The sequence below is a fragment of the Tenrec ecaudatus genome, chromosome 15 (assembly GCF_050624435.1).
Source record: "Tenrec ecaudatus isolate mTenEca1 chromosome 15, mTenEca1.hap1, whole genome shotgun sequence".
NCBI classification, from domain to species: domain Eukaryota; kingdom Metazoa; phylum Chordata; class Mammalia; order Afrosoricida; family Tenrecidae; genus Tenrec; species Tenrec ecaudatus.
In genome coordinates, this window is record NC_134544.1 from 283,719 (window position 1) to 291,792 (window position 8,074).

Here is an 8,074-nt window from a genome sequence, read left to right on the forward strand (position 1 = left end):
ATAAGCAAATGTGGTGAAGAAAGCTGATGGTGCCTGGCTATCAAAAGAGATAGTGTCTGGGGTCTTAAAGGCTTTAAGGTGAACAAGCGGCCATCTAGCTCAGAAGCAAAAAAGCCCACATGGAAGAAGCACACAGGCCAGTGCGATCACAAGGTGCCAAAGGGACCAGGTATAAGGCATCATGCAAAAAAAAAAGATATATGTGTGTATATGTATATATCTGTGTGTGTGTATATATGTATATATACCATATTGAATGAAGGGGGAAGTGCAGAGTGGAGACCCAAGGCCCAAGTGTCGGCCAATGGAAATCCCCTCATAGAGGGGTTTAGGAGAGGAGATGGGTCAATTAGGGTGCGAGGTAGTACCGATGAAGAACACAGCTTTCCCCAGATCCTGGATGCTTCCTCCCCCCAACTACCATGATCCGAATTCTACCTTGCAGGGCTGGATAGGGCAGAGGTTGTACACTGGTACATATGAGGGCTGGAGGCACAGGGAATCCAGGGTGGATGATACCTTCAGGACCAAGGGTGTGAGGGGCGATGCTGGGAGAGTGGAGGGTGAGTGGGTTGGAAAGGGGAAACTGATTACAAGGATCCACATGTGACCTCCTCCCTGGGAGAGGGATGGCAGAGAAGCGGGGAAAGGGAGACTCCAGATAGGGTAAGATATGACAAAATAATGATGTATAAATTACCAAGGGCACATGAGGGAGGGGGGAGCGGGGAGGGAGGGGAAAAAAAAAGAGGACCTGATGCAAAGGACTTAAGTGGAGAGCAAATGCTTTGAGAATGATTGGGGCAGGGAATGTATGGATGTGCTTTATACAATTGATGTATGTATATGTATGGATTGTGATAAGAGTTGTATGAGTCCCTAATAAAATGTAAAAAAAGAAAAGAGGAGAAAAAAAAAGAAAATGATTAGGGCAAAGAATGTACAGATGTGCTTTATACAATTGATGTATGTATATGTATGGACTGTGATAAGAGTTGTATGAGCTCCTAATAAATTGTTTTTTTAAAAAAGAGTTGTATGAACCCCTAATAAAACAATTTAAAAAAATAGTAAAAAAAAAAAAAGAAGAAGTAAGTAAGGTTCACTTCCGTTTCAGGCAAGCTGGGGGAGTAGGTCACCTGAACACTACCAGCTACAAAAAAATACTGAAAATGTATCTTATCCCTCATGACTCCTTCTGCTTTCTTAGGAACTTAATTAACATTTGAAAAGAATTAAAAATACTGAAGAATCTACTTAAAATGTAAACATTTAATTACTCCTTCAGGAAAGGGAGAGAAAGTTGCAGGGCCCCGAACACCAGGATTTCTGGTCCCACGGGGCAGGGAGAGGCCAAGGGTTCTGCTAGACATCCCACAGCAGAATCAGCTCCATGGTGAAGAATTATTTGACCTAAAATGTCAATAGTTTTGTTGGCCTCAGACTCCCACAGATAAAAGCCCAAGCAAGTTGAATTTCCAAACTCAAATCACCAAATACACAAGGAGAGAGCCCACTGTGAGTTAATATCTGCCGGGGCATTTGTGATTCATAGGATTCGTCCCTAGGAACTTTAGATAATAGAATTATCAAAAATGAGTAAAGACACAGAAAAAGAAATTGAGCATACAAGACAAGACATCATAAAAAAGACCAGGTATATCTGAATAAGAAACAAAACAATGTACATTCAACAGGAAGTCATACACATGGAGGATAAAAGGAACGTATCAATATTTGCTTACAAGGCATCCAAAAGAAGCAGCAGAAGCACTTCCAAGATAGTGTTTCAAGATTTAGAATTTGCCAGGGTTCATGAGACAAGGCTAAGCCTCAGGTGGGCAAATCCCTCAGAGGGCCAACAGTATAAGGGAAATCCAGTCTAGGGTCTCCCTCGTGCCTGGCCCCTCCACCACTCAACCCAAACTGCCCAAAGGACCCTGATGAGTCCCAATGTGGGAGCTCAGGGACCGTGGAGCCCAGGCTCCGAGGTGCATGACTGTCTGGCTGCTAATCTCAAGGTGAGACATCACCGGCTGCTCGTTGAGGGGAGACAAGGCTTTCTACGCCAGTACAGAGTGACAGGCTCCTGAACCCACAGGGAAGTCCTAGCCAGGGGCCTTTGAGTTGGAATAGATGCAATGGCAGTGAGTTTGGCCTGGTTTAGTGGTATGCCAAGGAGCCTGGGTGATGTGGTAGGTTAAGCGTTGGACTGCCAACCAGTACGCTGGGTTCAAACCCACTGACCATCCTAGAGGAAAAGATGAGGCTGCCGGCTCCTGGAGGAGCAGCTCCCTGCCCTCTAGGGTCTCCTCAAGTGGGAATCGGCTTGATGGCAGTAGGGTTTGGGTTGGTGAGTACTTCAAGAAGGCCTGGGGACTTAGTGTTGGGCTGCTAACTGAAAGGTCCGGGGTTCGAACCCCTCTCTGTGCAGAAAGATGAGGCAGTTGGCTTCCATAAAGATGGAAAACCTCTGGGGTCATTTTACTCTGCCCCCTGGGGTCGCTCTGAGTTGGGGTGGCGACCTGGGTGTGGCTGATGAGCACCATGTCCATACTGTCCAATGCTGACTCATAGCGACCCTGTAGAACAGGTGAAACGTGAGTTTCCAAGACTGTAACTCTTAATAGGAGTAGAAAGCCCACTTTTTCTCCTAAGGAATGGCTGGTAGTTTTGAACGGCTGACCTTATAGTTTGCAGCACAACATATAATCACTATGTCAACAAAAACAAATCCAAAACTCACAGCCATCGAGTCACAGCTGACTCACAGTGACCTCCTGAGGGTTTCTGATACTGCAACTGTTTACAGGAGTAGAAAGCCCAGTTTTCTCCTGCAGAGCTGCTGGTGGTTTCAAACTGCTGACCATGCAGATCGCAGCCCAGCGTGTAACCTCACATCAGGGCTCCCAATTGTAGCAGGGCATTGACAGAGAAAAATTCAGGTCAGATTCAGAAGAGGACCTGTAATAAGGCATCTCATTGCTGACGTCAGATAGATCTTAGCTCAGAGTAGAGAACACCCAAAAGTTACTTCCTGTTTTTCATTGACTATGCAGAGGCGTTATTAGACTATGTGGATCACAACAAACGATGGATAAAATTGGGAAGAGTGGGAATTATCCCAGAACACTACACTGTGCTCATGTGGAACCTGTACACAAACCACGAGGCAGTTATTCGAATGGAACTAGGGGCTATTGCATGGCTGACAATCAGACGAGGTGGGTGTCAGGGTTGGCTCCTCTCACCATCCTTATTCAATGCGCACACTGAGCGACAACCCAAGAAGCTGGACTCTGTGAAGAATGCAGCGTCAGGACTGGAGCAGGCTCATTAACCACATAAGATATGCAGGTGACACACCTGGCTTGCTGAAAGTGAGGAGGACTCGGAGGACTTGCTGATGAAGATCAAAGTCTACAGCTTTCAGTATGGAAGATCATTCAATGCAAAGAAAACAAAACCCCTCACAGTAGGCCAGGAGACAACCCCATGAGAAATAGTGAAAAGATTAAAGTTGCACTGGGCAGTTGTGCTCCCCAAGAGCCTTTCAGAGTGTTGAAGAGGTCACTTCAAGGACTGAGAGGCAGCTGACCCACGCCACGGCATTTTCCATGGTCTCCTATGCACGTGAGAGCTGGACCATGAACGAGGGACCCTCAGAAGGACAGGGGCCTCTGAACATGGTGCTGGTGAATCACCCTGGAAAACACCAGGACAGTCAGGAGAACAGGTACCTCTGCCACCTCTGCCAGAGGAAGAACACCCAGAACGCTCGTTTTAAGTGACCGCGGCCTGCTAGCAGGAGAGACCAGCCCCGTGAATGGACGTCATGTCATGCCTGGTGAAGTTGAGGGGCAGTGAAAAAGAGGAAGGCCCTTGGGGAGACTGTTGGCACAGTGCGGCTGCGGTGGGCCCAAGCACAGTGTGGAGAGCATGGTGCCTGGCTGACGTGCCCGTTCTGCTGAGCCTGGGTTACTGTGAGTTGGAATGGACTCCATGCACCTCACAACAGGTGTTAGGGCTGCCCCCTCACCCCCACGTTTCCATACTGATTTAGGTGGATCAATCCAGAAAGTCCCACCATCTTGGTAAACTTCTGGCCGTGTCTACTTTTTTTCAGATCAATTAACTGCTAGGATTTGGTGCGAGGATGGTTCATTCATGAGGGAACATGGAGCTCACAAACAACTCCCCCGCGATCCTGCGCAGGAGTCTGGATACACTTGCCACATTGCCCTGAGACATGGGACCCGGAGGAGATTCCCAGAAAGAGAGGCACCTGGGTCCCGCTCATTCTCTGTGACTCGCCACTTTGTAGCAGGTAGTGCTGTCCCAGAGAACATGGCTGTGTGTCTGTGTCGGGAGAGCGAGGGGGGGGGGGGAAGCAGGGGGGAAGCAGGGCGGTCTCAGCAGAATGAGAACAGCCTGTGCCCTTTAGGAATCTTCAGGATGCAGACTGGCTCCTGGTGGGTGCAGAGCAGTGACTGCAGAGTGCGGCCAGGCACGCTTGGCTGCCTCCTTAAAGTGACTCCCAGTAGTGGCACCACGTAAGGCCCTCTAGCCTCTCAGGACCACAGGTCCGAGCTTCTTATTCTGGGGTTTCAGGGGTGTTTGGGGTGGCCTCAGGGCTGCAAACCATCCCCTCCCCAGAGAGGGAGCAGCTGCCGAGCGCCTGGTAGCGCTGTGTTGGCACCCTGCGCTGCATCGAGCATTTGGGAAGGGTTTCTCATACTTCCTGGAAGAACGCAAACACGTCCTGGCAGCACATGGAGGCTATTACAGGAAAGGAGAGCTGGGGACCAAGGAGTGGGATGAGGGTCCCTAGAGCACAGGGGCTATGGGGCCCTACACTTGGAGGGCTCCTCTAAGGACCTTAGCCAGCCCATTTCATCATAATGTTCTGTCCTTTTAATCCAGGTCCCCGTTGTCTCTCAGCCTGCAGCACTGCCTGTAAGGTGGGTGCACACATGTGCAGACGTGCACACACATGCACACACGGTTCACACAGGCACACAGACACACTCACAATCTCTCTTCCTTGAAAACTCGAGGTGCAGAGCGGGGGCCGCTGGGCAGGTCCCAGAGTAGGCACAACGGGCACAGGTGGTTCTCAGGATGCAAAGGTGGGAATGGGCCAGGTAAGCTGCTTCCCGGAACAGAGCTTGTGCGGCATTCAGAAGAGATGGGAGCAGTCGCCTGAAGGCACGAGAGCAGACCCTGTGGCACGCCATGGGGCACAAACCGGGTCTGGTCGCTGGGTCTAGTTGTGGCCTGGAGACCACTGGGCCACAGGGCAGTGGTCCTGGTGGCCATTTTGTGGGCCACAGTGCCAGTGGGTAGCATGGTCTCCCTGTGTGGACAGCTGGTTGAGGACAGTCCCTGGGAGTCAGGTGGCGAGGTGCTAAAGGGAGCCAAGGGTTGTGGCAAGGGACTGCTGGCCTTAATTAATGTGCGCGCGCGCTCTCTCTCTCTCTCCACCCCTCCATCTCTCCTGCTCTCCTCTCTCAGCGAAGCTTCTATTGCAGACAGAAAGCAAAGGTTCCGGGTGAGACAAGCGTGTCGTCCCGGGAGCCAATTCTGCCCTGCTGGAGATGAACGACACATTATAGGCAGCAACACCACCAGCATTACCCCTTCCCTGGGGAACCACGCTCAAGAAATCAGGAGCAAGCTTATTTAAAATACTGGCATTAGGAGCGAGCACATCGCTTGTTTGGTGGTAATGAAATGTTACTTATCCCATCACCACCTGGTTCGGGCCAGCCTGGGAGCAGCGTTCTCCTCGCAGCACCGAGGCAGCTGAGTGAGCTTGATGCCCTGCCAGTGCCTCCAGGAGGGGCGGAACTGTCCCCACCCCATCCCACAAACGGAAGCCACGTCTAGTGCCTCGTCCAGCACTGTGGGGCTGGAGGTGAATGCTAGAGGCTTAGAGAAGGCCCTCAGGAACGTGGCCCACACCCTGCACTCAGCCCCTCCCTTTGGGATAGGCCCACAGTGACCCTGTGCGACAGGATATGGCTGCCCCAGCTTCCAACGGAGAGGATTACACCCTGAGCTGGGAACCGCAGTCAGTGTTGCGAATCTACCAGCTGCTTCCTGTTCTTGTAAAGAGTTACCGCCTCAGAAACCCAGAGGCCATTCTGCTCGGTCCTACAGGGCCCAAGGCGGTGGGCTTTTGGTTTGAGTAACAGGGTTTCCCAGGCTGTCGGTCCTCGTGGGTGCAAACCGCCACTTCTTTCTGTGTGAGCGGCGAACCTGCTGTTAACAGCCAAGCACTTTAATCACGAGGCCACCAGGGCTCCCGATAAACTGTGTGCCCCAAAGCCACCGCTTAGGGAGGGTCTCTGGGTCAGACTCACCTCTGCTTTTGTTCAATAAAACTGACGTGATGTTAACAGAAACACAAACTCAGATGGGATTCTCTCTGCCTTGGCGCCTGTCCCCTACCCCCCTGCAATTGTGGAAGACACACTGGCAGGAGCCCCTGCTGCTGAGGTGCTTCTGAGCTGCCCCGCAGGGTCTCCAGGCTGAGCGCCTACTGGACGCAGACGGCCACACTTCCTTTGCAGAGCAGCGAACTCCCATTAGCAGCCGAGCACTTGGCAGAGGTGCCACCAGGGCTCCTGTGTGGCTTCTCTTCATTTACATGAGGAAAATGTAAGCTCCCGGGAGACACCATGGAAAATTGATGGGTGTCCAGGCTCTGAGCCTCTCAGGAAGGCCTGAGAAGGAGTGGATGCCAGCTGGGGCAGGGGGATTGGGCGGGACGGGGCATGGGAGAGAGTGAGAACAGAGTTGGCTCCTGGGGGCAGAAATGCATATGACTCACCATTGTCCTGTGCTTAGTATCCAACCAACACTCAGGGAGACTTGGCAGGTGGCAACAGTGTGGGGGGTCTGAAAGGCTCATCCTAGCTAGCTGCCAGCCCTGGGAACGGAGGAGACTGCCTGCCATTCACACACAGCACCCCAAGACAGAGAGGTCAGACAGTTCCTGCACACATGTTACCCCAAACCAAACCAAACTCACTGCCATCGAATCCACGCCAACGCACAGCAGTCCTAAAGGACAGGTCAGAACTGTTCCCTCAGTGTCCTAGACTGTGACTTCTCTCTCCCACAGAGCCACTGCATTGCCCAGTACACCATGCTGCTAGGGCCCCTTTCGTACCTCTGCCTATAGCATGCTCAGGCCCAAGTGGCTTGCCTGGGTCACACACAGGGCAGTGGTAGGTCAGTTACTGACCACACAGCCCAGCTTCTGATCTAAAGTGTGCTGCCCTCGATGCCCACACACAGGGCAGGATGTTTCTTGGGTGATGGCCAGGGGCAGGCAGCCAATGCTGTGGGCTCCCAGCCCACCAGGCCCCACTGCCACATGGCTGCAGCCCAAAGGCAGCATTCTGCCATGTCCCCCAAGCAGCACACAGACACAGCCCCTGTGATGCACACACCGGAAGGCAGGCGAAGATATGCTCTTGCCCTGGAATGGCCACCAGAGGGGAGTGCTGGTCCTTTCCCTCTTCCATGTGCACGTGAATAGGCGGCTGGCTGCCGAGTGCACTCCATGGCCCTGACCCTACCCGCTCCTGACACGCGCCAGAGGAAACACCTGACTGGGCACACACAGTGGCCCTACGGCGTGAGGACACGCGCCCCTTGTCCCCACACATGAAAATCAGTCATGACTTAGTGCAGTGGGCCCATCAACGCAGAACCTGGCTTCCCACACTCGGAGCCAGCTGGGGACGCCGAGTTCAAGCGTGTGCCTATCGTCACATGGGTGTGTGCCTTAGAAAGCGGAGTGTATGACAGCCGTGCTACATAGCTTTCCAGTAAGAGTCATAAATAAAGAGAAGCTGGTTGGCTTCAAAATAGTGGCAATCATGAATTTCAACTGCCCATGGTTTCTGTATGCACACACTCACACATGCACGTGCACAGACACATTCACAATGGTATTCTTGGGTGGGTTGGTGCACAGATGTTTATAAAACAGACACTGTCCGCCTTCCCCTTAGAAAGAGAAGTTACGTTGAGAGTGAAGATTATCTCAGATGGTTTTCCA